Source organism: Mustela nivalis (assembly GCF_964662115.1).
Source record: "Mustela nivalis genome assembly, chromosome: 11".
NCBI lineage: Eukaryota > Metazoa > Chordata > Mammalia > Carnivora > Mustelidae > Mustela > Mustela nivalis.
Genome location: NC_139030.1, coordinates 42,751,900 through 42,768,791, shown reverse-complemented (window position 1 = coordinate 42,768,791; position 16,892 = coordinate 42,751,900). Strand labels below are relative to the sequence as shown.

Here is a 16,892-nt window from a genome sequence, read left to right as displayed (position 1 = left end):
TGCCAGTTATACCTGGAAGTTTAAGGAACAAAGGGAGTCAATGATTACATAAATTCTACCTACCAACAAGACCCTCCACAAATCTATACTTGATAAGCAAGCCTTTACCAAAAGTGAGGATTTGTTTGGATAATTGAATTCTAGCAATATATCAGATGAGGTATGATATATTTTCCCCTGGAAATGACTAAAAATGCTGGATATAATATAGGAACATCCTGAATGCATCCCAATGAAAACAAAGGAATAAGAAATACCTAGAAATGCAGTAGTGAATCAGCTCTACCCTCAGAGCATTTGCTGAACCCAAGGAACTTGAACACAAATTTTTTTGCTCTGGGGAACACAAAACAAAACCCCAGGACCACCCACATTGGTGTCTTGTATTAGAACCCTCATAAAACTGGAGCCCAAACACAGAAACTCAGTGAAAGAGGGAACTAAAATAAACTACCCATTTCCAACATCCCCCCCACCACCACCAAAAGATTGCATGGAAAACTAGCAGCCTCAAAACTTGGCAGTGGGTAGAGTGGGAGAAAATTATACCCTGAGAATTTATAACCAGAAAGTACCCTTCCATAAGTTAGCACAACAGATTTTCACTTTTGAAACAGCCTAAGTAAAACCTAAAGTCAAATTTATTTAAAGTGGTCCTGGACTGGTAATGCCCCAAGTGTCTAACAAAGGCAAATGCAAATCCTTTGTAGGAAATAGTCTCTTTCACTCTAGGATACAAAGAATCTCAATGGATACTTTTCCAAGGAAAATTAAACAATGTAAGAGCCAAGATTACTAACTAAGGAATCAAAGTCATGAGTAAGAGCCAGCAGAAACAAAAGTTAACACAATCAGACCCAAAATACTTCAAATACTTAAATTATCAGATACAGAATATTAGTATAAGAAAGGTGGGACAAATGGAAAACAGAGAAGACTATAAAAATAAACCTAAATATGTCTGCAGTTACAACAAATTTAGCAGATTAACTGCTTCAGTTAAAAGACAAACATGCTGAGTACATTGAGCTCCATAGAGACAGCGCCGGGGCAAGTGAGAGCCAGACGGGCACTGGGCGACTCTGTGCCTCGCTGAGGAAAATAATTAACCATGGGCAAAGGAGATCCTAAGAAGCCGAGAGGCAAAATGTCATCATATGCATTCTTTGTGCAAACTTGCCGGGAGGAGCACAAGAAGAAGCACCCAGATGCTTCAGTCAACTTCTCAGAGTTTTCTAAGAAGTGCTCAGAAAGGTGGAAGACCATGTCTGCTAAAGAGAAAGGAAAATTTGAAGACATGGCAAAGGCTGACAAGGCCCGTTATGAAAGAGAAATGAAAACTTATATTCCCCCTAAAGGGGAAACAAAAAAGAAGTTCAAGGATCCCAATGCACCCAAGAGGCCTCCTTCGGCCTTTTTCTTGTTTTGTTCTGAGTATCGCCCAAAAATCAAAGGAGAACATCCAGGCCTATCCATTGGTGATGTTGCAAAGAAACTGGGAGAAATGTGGAATAACACTGCTGCAGATGACAAGCAGCCTTACGAAAAGAAGGCTGCTAAGCTGAAGGAAAAATATGAAAAGGATATTGCTGCATACCGAGCTAAAGGAAAGCCTGATGCGGCAAAAAAGGGAGTCGTCAAGGCTGAAAAGAGCAAGAAAAAGAAGGAAGAGGAGGAGGATGAGGAAGATGAAGAGGATGAGGAGGAGGAGAAAGATGAAGAAGATGAAGATGAAGAAGAAGATGATGATGATGAATAAGTTGGTTCTAGCGCAGTTTTTTTTTTCTTGTCTATAAAGCATTTAACCCCCCTGTACACAACTCACTCCTTTTAAAGAAAAAAATTGAAATGTAAGGCTGTGTAAGATTTGTTTTTAAACTGTACAGTGTCTTTTTTTGTATAGTTAACACACTACCGAATGTGTCTTTAGATAGCCCTGTCCTGGTGGTATTTTCAATGGCCACTAACCTTGCCTGGTACAGTATGGGGGTTGTAAATTGGCATGGAAACTTAAAGCAGGTTCTTGTTGGTGCACAGCACAAATTAGTTATATATAGGGATGGTAGTTTTTCATCTTCAGTTGTCTCTGATGCAGCTTCTACGAAATAATTGTTGTTCTGTTAACTGAATACCACTCTGTAATTGCAAAAAAAAAAAAAAAGTTGCAGCTGTTTTGTTGACATTCTGAATGCTTCTAAGTAAATACAATTTTTTTTATTAAAAAAAAAAAGACAAACATGCTAAACTGAGGAGGTTTTTAAATTTTTTTTATGTTATTTGTAAGAGATAAATCTAAAGCTTAAAAACACAGACTGAGAATGTAGAAGTAAAAAGATACAGAAAGATATACAATGTACATACCAAATAGGAGCACCTGGTTAGCTCAGTGGGTTAAGAATCTGCCTTTGACTCAGGTCATGGTCCTGGGATAGAGCACTGGGCTCTGAGCCCAGTGGGGAGTCTGCTTATCTCTCTCCCTCTTCCTCTGTCCTCTCCCCCACCCCCGTCCCCTGCTCATGCTCACACTCTCTCTCTCAAATAAAATGTTCTCTCTTTAAAAGAAAGAAAGAAAGAAAGGAAGGTAGGAGGAAGCCTGGTATAGCCATTTCCAATAGATATATACATTTATAGATGAACTTTATTAGACACAAAAATAATCATTACATAATGATTAGAAATTCAATTCATTTGGAAGATATCAACTTGAAGTTACCTACACCTAGTTAAAGCCCTGAAATACACAAAGCAAGGAAAATTGACAAATCTCCATCATACTGAAAGATTTCAACACACTTTCCCAGCAATTGACTATTAAGATAACATAAAAACAGTAACATAACATAAAAAAGATAACATAAAAAACAGTAGTTTTATGGAAAACTTAAACAAGACACTGAATAAATTTACACTAATGAACATATATTGCTTACTGCACTTAATGGCTTAAAATGTATATTCTTTCCAAACAAGCTTGAAACATTTTAAACAAATGGTGTTTTCAAAGAAATTTCAATAAATGTAGCCCTACCCCAAAAAGCAGTATCATACAGTTGAAGTTCTCCAACCACAATGGATTTGCAACCAAAAACACATAACTAAAAAAATTCCTACATGTTTGGAAATTAAGAAATACCCTTTAAAATTACTCAAGGATCAAAGAAGAAACTATAATGGACATCAGAAAACATTCAGAACAAAATAGTACACATTAAAACATATGTAATGTATAAAATATTACATTATAAAACTAAAGAACTTACAGGAAAATATGCATCTTTAATTTTAAAATAGAAAATAAGAAAAGCTAAAAAAAATAATGAAAACCAGGCACCTGGTTGGCCCAGTCCATAAAGCATGTGACTCTTGATCTCAGGGTTGTAAGTTCAAGCCTATGTTGGCTATAAAGATTATTTAAATTTCTTTTAAATCTTAAAAAAATGAAACCTATGTCTATCATAAAAAGTTAACAAAAGGATAGGAAAAAAAAAAAAACCAAAGATAAGAAAGGAAATAATAAAGTTAGGAGAAAATAATTAAGTAGAAAACAAAAGATTCAATAATCAAAAGTTGCTTCTCTGGAAAAGTAGTAAAATTTTAAAACCTGTGATAATATTAAAAAACTAGAAAGCAGACCCCAAAATTAAAATTAAATTTAAATAGTACATGTATAACATGAAAATATTATATAACTAGATTAAATAAAAAGGGGACATATATTAGGATGCAACAGACATTAAATAATTAGGAGATATATGAGCATTATTCCAATAAACTTGAAAACGTACTGAATGACTCATAAAATATAACTTAACAAAACTGACTTGAGAAGAAAGCGAAAACCTGAATGGTCCTGTGACTATTTTTTTAAATATTTTTTTTAAGATTGTATTTATTTATTTGTTAGAGAGAGAGAAAACTCAAGCAGGGGGAGTGGCAGACAGAGGGAGGAGCAGGTTCCCTGCTAAGCAAGGAGCCCAATGTGGGACTTGATCCCAGAACCCTGGGATCATGACCTGAGCTGACCAACTGAGCCACCCAAGCCTCCCTGGTCCTTTAACTATTAAAGAGATTTAGGTCATCAGTTTAAAATCTTATGACTCAGGAGACATCCAAAAATCATTCAAAAAACAATTTCATTTTACACAAACTATTTCAGATTATGGAGGGGAAAAAAGACATTACTCTACTCATTTTTTGATGCTAGTATAAACTTGATACCAAATCCAACAATGATATTCAAAAAGAGGAATTTAAAAACCAATTTTACTTGGGAATATAAATGCAAAAGTCCCAGACAAAACACTAGCAAATCAAATATCTCCAAGTATTAAAAATACACACACACACACACACACACACACACACACACACATACACTTGAGCAAATGGGCTTATTCAGGAATAAAAATAAGTTAAAGATGGAAAAATAAACAATGTTATTGGCTACATTCATGTACGAAAGGAGAAAATTGTGACTATTTCAACAAATGCACTTGCTAAATTCAATATTCTTTAATAGTAAAAATTCTAAATAAATTATGGATTAAAATGAACTTCTTTAATCTGTTGCAGGATATCTACCCCAAAAGTTATAGCAAAAAAATATATATATTCAATTTTGAAATTCTCAAAGCATTCCTTTTAAAGATCAGGAATAAAGAAAGTTTACCTACTATCCCCACTTCTACACAAAATTAAACTGGAGATCCAGACCAGACCTGTAAGGTAAGAAAAAGAAATAAGGTATAAGAATTTAGAAAGAGGAGTGCCTGGGTGGCTCAGTGGGTTAAAGCCTCTGCTCGGGTCATGATCCCAGGGTCCTGGGATTGAGTCCCGTATCAGGTTCTCTGCTCAGCAGGGAGCCTGCTTCCCCCTCTCTCTCTGCCTGCCTCTCTGCCTACTTGTGATCTCTCTCTGTCAAATTAATAAATAAAATCTTTTATAAACAAAGAATTCAGAAAGGAAAAAAAAAACCTCTCACTATTTTAAAATGATATAATTGCCTACAAATATAAACTATAAAAATAAAAAGTTCAGTAAACATGCTAAATATAAAATCATTATGCAAAATCTATCATATTTCTATATACCAGTAATAAGCTGAAAAAAATTTTAAAGATGTCATTTCTTACAGCATCAAAAATATGATTTGTTTAGGAATAAATCTAACAAAGGATATGCAAGATCTTTAAAGGAAAAAGTATAAATCTTTATTGACAGAAATTAGAGAAGACTTTAATGAGTGAAGAGCTATACAATATGACACATGATTTTTAAGAAGGGAGGGGGTATAGAAACTTGGACCAATGGAACAGCATAGAGTCCAGAAACAAACCACACACAAATTGCCATTTAACACATGACAGAGGTACTAATGCAGATCAATGGGGAAATGATGGATTGTTTTCAATAAGTAGTGGTGGAGTGATTTTTTTTCTTTTTCTTTTTTTTAAAAACGTTTTTATTTATTTGACAGAAAGAGACATCAAAGGTAGGCAGGGGAGGGCCGGCGAGGGAAGCAGTCTCCCCACTGAGCAGAGAGCCCAATGTGGGGCACAATCCCAGGACCCTGGGACCATGACCCGGGCCAAAGGCAGAGGCTTTAACCCACTGAACCACGCAGGTGACGCAGCCATTTGTCTTCAATGTGAAAAAATTAAACTCTTACTTTACACAATAAACAAACATCAGTTCCAGGTCAACTAAAAACTTACATGTGAAAGGTAACTCTATAAAATTTTTAGAAGACCCGAAGTTGAGCATCTTTATGGTCTCAAATGAGGGAAAGATTTTTTTTTTTTTTTTTTTTTTTTTTTGGACAGAGAAAGAGACAACAAGAGAGGGAACACAAGCAGGGGGAGTGGGAGAGGGAGAAGCAGGCTTCCCGCTGAGCAGGGAGCCTGTTGTGGGGCTCAAGCCCAGGACCGTTAGGATCATGACCTGAGCAGAAGGCAGCCACTTAAAGACTAAGAAACCCAGATGCCCCTAGGGAGAGGTCTTTAAACCAGACACAAAAAGTACAAATAATAAAGGAAAATATTTATTATATTGAAATTAATGTCTTCTGTCTTTTGAAAAACATTATAAGAGTTGAAAAAACAAGCCCAAACTAAGAGAAGATAATTGCAACACATCATGCGTCAGAATACAAATATTTAAAAAAAAAAAAGAATACAAATATATATGAAAACTTCTGCAAATCTGCAGGAATGACCACTATCCAAATAGAAAAATGGAGCAGAAATAGCCCATACATGAGAAAAGGTGTTCAGCTTCCTGGCAAATCATGGAATTTCAAACCATGAGAGACCATTCCAAAGCTGCCAGGCTTAGGAAGTGTGTTAGGGCCTTTTACAAGACTGAGGAGGCACGAGAATGTTCTGCTGGTGAGAGAGGAAATTGGAACACTTACAGAAAACAAGTTGGATTTACCTAGTAAAATTAAGCATGCGTATGTTCTCTGTGATCTCATGTTCCCACTATCAAGTTATGTATCCTAGAGAAATCTGTGGATGTGCCCAGGAGACATGCAGAAGGACACGGATAACAGCATTGTTTCCTGCGGGGAAAACCAGAAAACAACCTCGATGCATTCAACAGACTAGTCCAATAAGTGGTGATACACTTTCATAATCAAACACCACACAGCAATAAAAATTAGTTTACTACAGCTACAAGGCCACATGAATGGAGCTCAAAAATCAATAAAATCTTAAAGGAAACAAGTCACCAAAGAATACGTACAGTGTATGCGTATAAGAATACGTATGTATGTTTTCACTCATATAAAGTTTTAAAACTAAACAGTACAATGTTTAAGGAACATATCAACAGGCAGTGATGACCACCAAGAAAAGCAAGGAATGGATTAACAAAGTTCAGAACTGCAAACACTCCCAGAGGAGAATTTCTGGGATATGGGAAGGTTCTATTTCTCAGCCTGGGTGCTAGATACAAAGGAATCCATTTTATTTTTTATTTTTTAGCTGTACACATATATTTTCATATATTCTTTTGTATGCTACTTTATTTCACAGTAAAAAATAAGTAAAACATATATTTAAAGGATTTTGATATTTGCTTTATCTGAATTTTTCAGACAAAACTCTTTTTTCTTGAATGACAAGAACAATTATTTCAGTTTCCTCTTTCACACTTGGAAAAGGGAGTCCTAGAACCTGAGGTTTCTCTATGATCAACGTGGAAAGATACACAACCCCCGTGTATCTAGCAACAGCTTTCAGCTAAACAGTGTAGGTTTTCACGTCACTCAAAATGGTAGAAAATTATGTCACATCCCCTACATTCTTAACAGCATTCATAATACTTCAGAAATAGCACTCGACAGCAATGCTGTCCAGTAGAAATACAGCAAAAGCCAAAAATGTAATTTTAAACTAGAAGTAGCCTCATTTCGACAACTGACCAATGTCTTTAAAGTTATTAATGAGATACTTTACACTCTTTTGCATACTAAATTTTCCAAAATTCAGTGTGTATTTTACACTTAACAGCACATTTCCATCTAGACTAGCGTCATTACAAGTGCTCGAGAGCCCCACGTGGCATGTGACTACACCCTCGGCAGCACAGCGTTATGGTCTCCAAAGGAATAATGATCCACTTGGTTTCCGCTTTAGAGATTAAAAATAGAGACCCACCCACCAAACCCAAAGGCCTATTAGACCTCCAAACTACAAAGGAGATTTCTAATTTTAGCATTAAGTAGAAGTAGGTGCCTTATTCACGAAGAACAATAGAACTGGTCATTCTTATCACATCTTTTCTCTTTATATCCCTGAATTTCCTCTGGATTGGGCCTAACAGGAACTTCTTGTAAAAGGGAAATAATAATGCTTTGGACTTCTTAAGCCTGTTTTCCTCTGGGATCTAAAAAATTTTAAGAACATTGGTTCACTAAAACACACACACACACACACACACACACACAGGTTTACTAATCAACAGTCTTGACATATTCTGCCATTGTAATTCATTTATATCCAGGGAAATTGAGCATTAGAATAGAATGGCTAACATCAAATATGGAGACAGAAAGTGAACCCAGGACAGAGATTCTGAGTCTCAGGGGTCTCCTGAGCGTATGTACCTGTTTCTTAAGGTTATTAGATTTTTCTTTTGGTTCAACTTGTCCAATCAATCATTCATGCTTAATTCCTTTTATTATCCTCCAGATTTCACCTACTCTATCCCATTTCAATATTAGTCCGGCAGCAGGAACCAAATGTAATAATATGCTAACACTATGCCTTATTATGTAACACTTCTTTTTTTTTAAGATTTTATTTATTTATTTGCCAGAGAAAGAGAGCTCAACAGAGGAAATGACATGCAGAGGGAGAAAAAGAAGCAGGCTCCCGTTGAGCAGAGAGCCCGATGCGGGACTCGATCCCAGGACCCTGGGATCATGACCGAGCCGAAGGCAGAGGCTTTACCCCTCTGAGCCACCCAGGCACCCCTTATGTAACATTTCTAAAAGGAAATACACAATTCCTGAAAGGTTTTGTTTCCTGATTTTTTAAGGATAAGATGTTATAATTTTTGTAGAACAACTTTTGTAGCAATAAAAGCCAAATACTGACTAATTACCAGAGAACTAGAGAATGAGATCATCAATATTTATGGGATTTTTTTCTTCTGACTAATTTCACTATTTTGCATGGGAAATGCGCATTTTCTTAGTAAGTGTTGTTTAGTGAGTGTATTCATTTTCCAGCAGTTATTGCATGAAGGTGTAACTAATGAGAATCAAGCATTGACTTTTTGCAACTCATTTGTATGCTTATAGACACACTCATTTTCCTGTCCTTTTCCTATTTTTTGAACTATTTATTATCCATAGCAGCACAAAATATTATTGAAGTAAACTCCAGTACATTGGTTTTCTGACTTTCAGATCTCATAAACTAACAAAAAATACATGTTTCAGTTGAGGGACTAGCATCGTGTTGCCAATTTTTTATTTTGCCAATTACAGTTATTAAAAAAATCATTAAAGCCTACCCTTTATTTTATCACTATCATTCCATTAAAGCAGCAGCTCTCCGACTTCAGCATGCATCCAAACACCTGGAGGGTTGTGCAGACAGATTGCTGCCCATCCCCCATCCCCCTGCCTAGTTGTTCATTCAGTAGGACTGAAATAGGACCCAAGAATTTGCATTTCTAACAAGGTCCCATGTGATGCTGGTACTGCTGGTCGGAGGAACACACTGAAAAGTATTGCATTAAAGAGAGGACATTTCAACAACAAAAAAGAGGAAAGATAACCTCAGGATAAAGAAGCATCATCTAAATTGAGTAAACTCAGGGGTGCCTGGGTGGCTCAGTTGGCTGAGTATCTCTTGATTTTGCCTGAAGTCATGATCTCCAAGTCAGGGGACTGCCTGGTGCTGGGCTCTAACTTCAGTGAGGAGTTGATTTCTCTTCCTTCCACTCTCCCTCTGCCCCTCCCTCTGCTCCTGTGCGCGCACACACACACACACACACTCTCTCTCTCTCTCTCATAAATAAATAAACAAATGTATGTGTGTATGTATATATGTATGAATGAATGGTGTAAACTCACCCAAGGTCCGTGCAAGTTTCATAAACAGTGACAGTCCCTGAGGTAACACAGGAAGACCAATACCCTAGTACACTGTCTGGTCAGATAGCCCTAAGCAGCCACATGTGACTATTGAACATTTGAAATATGGCTACCCTGAATTTAGATGTGCTGTAAGTCTAAGATACACACTGGATTTTAAAGATTTGCTACCAAAAAATAATAAAAGTTCATTAATAATTGTTTGTATTGCTCATATATTGAAATGACAACATTTTGGATACTCTACCTTAAATAAAGGATATTAAAAAATAATTTCACTTTTGGGGTGACTAGGTGGCTCAGATGGTTGAGTATCTGCCTTGGGCTCAGGTCATGATCGTGATGTCATGGGATCGAGCCCCACATCCGGCTCCTGGCTCAGCAGGGAGTCTGCTTCTCCCTCTCCCTATGCCTCTCCCTCTGCTCATACTCTCTATCTCTCTGTCTCAAATAAATAAATAAAATTCTTTAAAAAATCATAATTTCACTTTTTACTCTTAAAGTGTGGCTACTAGAAAATTTTAAATTACATATGCGGCTCACATCATAATTCTATCAGACAACACTGCATTGAGTGGAGGGTCTCAGTGCAGTCTCAGGGCCCGTAGCCTTGGCATCCCCTGGGAACGAACATATGAGAAGTGTAAATTCTGACAGCACCCCAGACATACTGAATCAGAATCTCTAAAGACAGAACACATCAATTTGTTTCAATAAACCTTCCAAAAGATTCTGATCCAGGTTAAAGTATGAGAACCATTGCTAACCAATGCTTCTCAAATTTTAATATATATGTGAATCGCCCAAGGGGTGATTCAGGTTCTAGTTTTGAAAGTGAACAGTGGAACTCGGGATTCTGCAATTTTAACAAGCTCCCACCAGATGTTAGACACTGCAGGTCCTGGGCCATTCCGCAGCTACAGAGACCTAGAACACTGACTCCTCATCTAACATTCTAACCAATACCCATTACAAACAAATCAGCCCATTTCTCCAAACTCCAAATTCACATCTCAAGATTCCAGCTGGACTGCTGGAAGAGAAGGGAAGTGTGTTTCTCCGACAGAGGGATTCTGCCAAGACCACTGGAAAGCCATAAAGAAATTCTTCCGCTTCTTTGCCTTATCAGACAACCTGCCACATTCATTGAATGAGAAAGTGTGTATTTGTGTTCCCATTTTTCCAGTAGGTTAATGGTGATTCAATAGACGTAGAGTTGGAAGCTACTTTGACTAGCCTGGATCATTTGAATGAAAAATGGGCACTCCAGCTGAATCTCCCTTGGCAAAGGGATCCTTTTAATCAGCACTCTTGTTTCTAACCAGACAGCAGGTTTTGTTTGTTTGTTTGTTTTTTTAAAGATTTCATTTATTCACTTGACAGAGAGAGATGACAAGCAGGCAGAGAGGCAGGCACAGAGAGAGGAGGAAGCAGGCTCCCCGCCGAGCAGAGAGCCCAATGTGGGGCTCGATCCCAGGACCCTGAGATCATGACCTGAGCCAAAGGCAGCAGCTTAACCCACTGAGCCACCCAGGTGCCCCCAGATAGCAGGTTTTAATCTGAGTTACTATCTGCTGGTTTTAACTAAGAGAAGGCAAAGAAAATAAGGAAAGGAGAGGGAACTCTTCTCTAAAACTGTTCTGAGTCCATTTCTAGTTTATCCATCACGACGAGAGCCACTAGAGATGGGCTAGACCTTCTCGGATTCTGCTTGCTTCCCGGGAGACTCCACCATACACCCAAGAAACAGCTGCTCCCATATTTGGAAGAGGTGTTATTTTTCTTGATTTCCTCCTCCTCTGAGTCTCTTATTATATTTTCCCCACAATCTGCTATAGTGGAAAAATACAGAAAAGCAAACACATTTACAATTGTCGGGGGGGTGGGACACAGCTTACACTCCAACTGAAATGATAGAAAGTGACGATTAACTGTTTAGCTTGTATCATACCGTATTTTTTTAATAAGCCAGAACACAGAAAGGAGAAGTTAGGTAATGTGTCCTCTATAAAATTTTGCCAATAGTCTTTGAAATACAACTACAGAATGCTTTCTTTTTTAACCAAAATCTATCACTTTCAATGTTTACTCTAAGTATAAGAAAGAAAAAAAAAAACAGAATTAAATGGGTGAGGCTCTTTTTTTAAATACATGATTTATTACCCTTCTCCTTCAGTTTTGACAAAAACCTATAACACACAGTACATTATCCATGCTAGGTACAAGAATAGACTGTAAAATGGATTTTTGGTATCTACACATATACATGTATGTACAGACTATGTATGTGTATACTTGTTTTTTTCAGCATTTATGCAGTGACTTAAATCCAGCCATTAAATTTATAAAACTCTTTAAAATTTGTTTTTAAAGATTAAAAAAAAACTCTTAGTCGTGAAGTGCATGTGGGTGGCTCAGTCAGCTAAGTGTCTGCCTTCGGCTCAGGTCATGATCCCAGGGTCCTGGGATTGAGTCCCGCATTGGGTTCATTGCTCTGTGGGGAGCCTGCTTCTCCCTCTGCCTGCCTCTCCCCTCCTTCTGCTTTCTCTCTCTCTGTGACAAATAAATAAATAAAATCTTTTAAAAAATCTTAGTCACAAGAAGTCAGTCCATTTTGTGCCTAGGCCACATGCCATTTGAAGAGACAAAGAGTCATATAATGCTGGGCCAATAAAATGAAAAATCTGGCAGTTGAGATCTGTGAAGATTGCTCCTTATTGGCTATAAATATAAAACAATCATTTATTGTTTAGACCGAGACCATAAAAACAAATCCCATAAATCATTAGCTACAATACAATAAAAGGTTAAATCCAAACATTCACTGCACTTGAAAACAGACAATTTGTATCTTTCGCACAAATTTAGATCTACGTGTGGTCATGGTGAGGCATGTGCTGTGGAAATTGCATTTGCAGGGAAAGGAAAGCAGCTTGTAGAGCCAGTGAAGAACATCCTGGCATGGCTGGACTTCAACAGGCCATCTCCTAGGGTAGGACACTCAGTCTCCCTCTGATCCCACGGAGCAGTAGGACAAATCCCCTTACACTGTCCTGCTTTCGGATCCTGGCTGTTCCCATTCTAAGCTTGTTGACTTTGAACAAGTCACTTCCCCTTCTTCCAGCCCAGCTTCCTCAGCCCAGGCGGATCCTGAGTGCAGAGTAATGTTCTTCCCAGTGATCTCTGGATAAATCGTTTTCTTCCTCAGACTCCAAAACCCTGTGATTTTTAGTTTCTTTCTAAAGGCAGGTCAACGGCATTGTTGAATATGTTAAAAAATAGTATGTGTCCGTTTCCCAGAACAAGCTGGTGTTCAGTAATCGCACTGTGTAAATGTGGAGGCAAACCCGGGGGACTGGAAATGAGCAGGGAGAGAAGCAGCAAGTCTCTCCATCGCCCTCCTATACGGTGATTCTGCCTCCTTTACTTCTTCGAGTAAACCGGTACTCCTCGAAAACCATGGGATTTTCCGTTAGTTCAGAAACAATGCTTACTCAGCCATGTTCACATTATACATTTTCCTTGCCATCACAAGTCCTAGCTTTGTCTACTTTTCCACGTTCATTCACCAAATGTTTATTTAACGCCTACTGGGTTCAAAGTTTTCATGCCAGAGGAACTGTTTTTGTCTAGATGTCTCTAACTTTTCATTCTGTGGGAGCACATGAAGCACAGGGCCCTAACCCCGCACCACTCAGCTGAAAGACCAGCAGAAAGATGATACCGAATACAAACTACACGGATATAGGGTCAGGAAGAGTCCACACCGCATTCAGAGTCAAATGCCAACTTCTCTGTGTGGTCCCAGCTGACGTCTCCAGGAGCTCTTCTCCCGACTCTGCACCAACAATTCTCAGAGTTCAGACATTGCCTTCCCCTAGAAGCAGCCCTAAAGCCTCCATCCAGCCCTCTCTACATCCCCACAGCACCTACCACCATCTGCTAAACTGATGTTCCTCATAGAGACCAGCGGTTATCAAACTTCATCTACGCCACTGGAGGACTTGTTAAAGGCCCGTGCTGGGCCCCACCCCGACGTTCTGAATTCGGAGGTCTGGGGTGGGGCAGACCCCACCCCTAGGGCTTCTCCCTAGCATCCAATACAGAGCATGACCGACGCAACTATCTATCGAGTAGAAGCAATGTGCGAACTGCTGAATCCCTGGCTATTTCATTCGGAGATTGACAAATTCATCTCACAGGATAAGAACCCAAGACACTCCCCCATTCGTATTAAGCTCCCTTGAGAAACCATCAGAGACTCTTTTTTTTTTTTTAAGGTTTTATTTGTTTATTTGACAGAGATCACAAGTAGGCAGAGCAGCAGGCAGAGAGACAGAGAGAAAAGCAGGCTCCCTGCCGAGCAGAGAGCCCAATGCGGGGCTCGATCCCAGGACCCTGAGATCATGTCCTGAACCGAAGGCAGAGGCTTAACCCATTGAGCCACCCAGGTGCCCCCATAAGTGACTCTTAATCATAGAAAACAAACTGAGCATTGCTGGCAGGGAGAGGGTTGGAGGGATGGGGTAACTGGGTGACGGACAGTAAGGAGGGCACCTGAGGTAATGAGCAGTGGGTGTTACATAAGACTGATGAGTAGTGCTCCATGTCACTCGGCATCAGGGAGATATCACCTCACACCAGTCAGAATGGCTAAAATCAACAAGTCAGGAAATGACAGATGCTGGAGAGGATGTGGAGAAAGGGGAACCCTCCTACACTGTTGGTGGGAATGCAAGCTGGTGCATGGAGGTTCCTCAAAATGTTGAAAATAGAACTGCCCTATGACCCAGCAATTGCATTACTGGGTATTTACCCTAAAGATACAAACATAGTGATCCAAAGGGGCACGTGCACCCGAATGTTTATAGCAGCAATGTCCACAATAGCCAAACTATGGAAAGAACCTAGATGTCCATCAACAGATGAATGGATCAAGAAGATGTGGTATATATACACAATGGAATACTATGCAGCCATCAAAAGAAATGAAATCTTGCCATTTGCGACAACATGGATGGAACTAGAGCGTATCATGCTTAGCGAAATAAGTCAAGCAGAGAAAGACAACTATCATATGATCTCCCTGATATGAGGAAGTGGTGATGCAACATGGGGGCTTAAGTGGGTAGGAGAAGAATCAATGAAACAAGATGGGATTGGGAGGGAGACAAACCATAAGTGACTCTTAATCTCACAAAACAAACTGAGGGTTGCTGGGGGGAGGGGGTTTGGGGGAGGGGGTGGGATTATGGACATTGGGGAGGGTATGTGCTTTGGTGAGTGCTGTGAAGAAGTGTGTAAACCTGGCGATTCACAGACCTGTACCCCTGGGGATAAAAATATATGTTTATAAAAAATAAAAAATTTAAAAATAAAAAAAATTTTAAAAAAAGACTGATGAGTCACTGACCTCTACTTCTGAAACTAATAACGCATTATATGTTAATTAACTGAATTTAAATTAAAAAAAAATTAAGCTCCCTCTTAAAACGGGCAGAAGCTGAGAGCCCCTGCGCTAGGCTCTGAGACACAACATGCTGACTGGTGTTGCTGAAAGCTGCCGTAGGAAAATCTTCCCCTTACTACCTGAAATCTCCCCTCTAGGATCAGAGCCTTGGTTTGATTGGAGATTAAAATGGTAAACCTTCTCTTCTGTTAAATATCTCTTCTACGATAGTATTCATATGTGAATAAGTAGAAGACAACAAATAAGCCACCAGCATTAGAACTAGCTTCATTTTAAAAAATGGGATATTAAGTGCTCTTTCCCAAGACTGACACCCTAAATCAAGTCGGCCAAATTTCTCTGACCATCTGGGAGTCTTGTTTAAAATACGGGTACCCAAGGCCCTCCCGCGGAGAGTCTCAATTCAGATAGGTATGTGATGGGGCCCCCGAATCAGTCTTTTTAACAAGTTTCCAAAGGGGCCCAAATGGTTGTTTTTTTAATCACCCCAGCCAATTTTTTTTTTCACTTTTTTCTTCTTTTTTTAGTCCCCAGCCAATTTAATGTACAGTTAGGACTGAGGACCACTGCAAGAACCCAGGTAAAAGTTTTCCTCCGACATTACTTTTGACCTAGTATTTTTCACCTGGAACAGGTTAGGTCATGGTGCAAAAGGCCAGGTTCTCAACATGGAATGTGGCTTTGTTGCCCTTTAGTTTCCTGGAAGGAATAAATGTGTAAGGTATTTCTACCAAAGATCAAGTTTTGCGTCATGGCTCTATGGAGCTCGACCCACTCCAACAATAACAATAGAGCCATTAATCAGAAGACCTCAGGAAAAGGGGAAACTTCTCACAGGATGACGTGAATTACCCAATTATTCTGAACTCAAAAACTAAACCTTGAACACTTGTCTTATAGCATCAGAACCATGGGTATGATCTGGAGAAGTAATTAGCATATCAAAATTCTATGCTGGGACAATGTCAGAGTAAAATACAGATAGGCTCTGGAATGTTACAGGGGATGGAACTAGGAATGGTCTTGCACTTCAGTGTAAATATGGTGATGTCAACAATTAATCTTCCATTGAAAAAATTTTTCCTGTTTATACATATGCTCTGGTGGGGGAAAAAATTTGATGTCATTGAATATTGTGTTTTGAATAGAACTTCCTCTGCGCCAAGTTTATTTAAGGTGAATTATAGTTTTAATTCAGAAAGTCAGAATTTCTATTTTTTTTTTTTTAAGTAGACTCCATGCCCCACATGGGGCTCGAACTCAGGACCGCGAGATCAAGAATTGCACATTCTACCACTGAGCAAGCCAGGCGCCTCTATCTTTTTTTAAATCACAATGTCTCAGAATTATTCTTGCTTTCCTACCTCTCTTCATTCTCTTGCCTTCATCAAGTCCCAAGAATAAAATCTAAGCATCTTGCCAACACATTCTGTATTGGCCTCTGCTCAAGGGTCTACGGGAGGCCAGTCAGGCTACGTGAGGTCTGATGTACCTCGGTTCATTAAATTATTTAGTATCAGCACTAACTTTTACAATTGTGTAATAAAAGCAAATGTTTTCCAGAACAGACAGCAGACAAAAGGAGAATGGTATTTAGGATTCTAGGAAACAACTCAGGGGGACTTGAGAGCTAAGGAGTCATTTTTTTAAATACAAATAGTGGGGGCACCTGGGTGGCTCAGTGGGTTAAGCCTCTGCCTTCGGCTCAGGTCATGATTTCAGGGTCCTGGGATTGAGCATCGGGCTCTCTGCTCAGCAGGGAGCCTGCTTCCCCCACCTCCTGCCTGCCTCTCTGCCTACTTGTGATCTCTG

General features: G+C 39.0%; 1 protein-coding gene and 1 pseudogene across 2 annotated transcripts in view; one reads left to right on the top strand and one right to left on the bottom strand.

Annotated features, from left to right (window-relative positions):
• Positions 1-1,021: 1,021 nt before the first annotated feature.
• On the top strand, positions 1,022-2,230 carry LOC309843727 (high mobility group protein B1 pseudogene; annotated as a pseudogene). Its single transcript has one exon. The product of its transcript is annotated as a high mobility group protein B1 pseudogene (transcript).
• Positions 2,231-6,438: 4,208 nt separating this feature from the next.
• The window catches only part of LOC309843728 (uncharacterized protein), a gene marked incomplete at its 5' end in the record, with an annotated part of 94,673 nt that continues 84,219 nt past the window's right edge, over positions 6,439-16,892 (bottom strand). The window contains one exon of the transcript XR_014300313.1: positions 6,439-6,559. The remainder of the gene's footprint in view (positions 6,560-16,892) is intronic.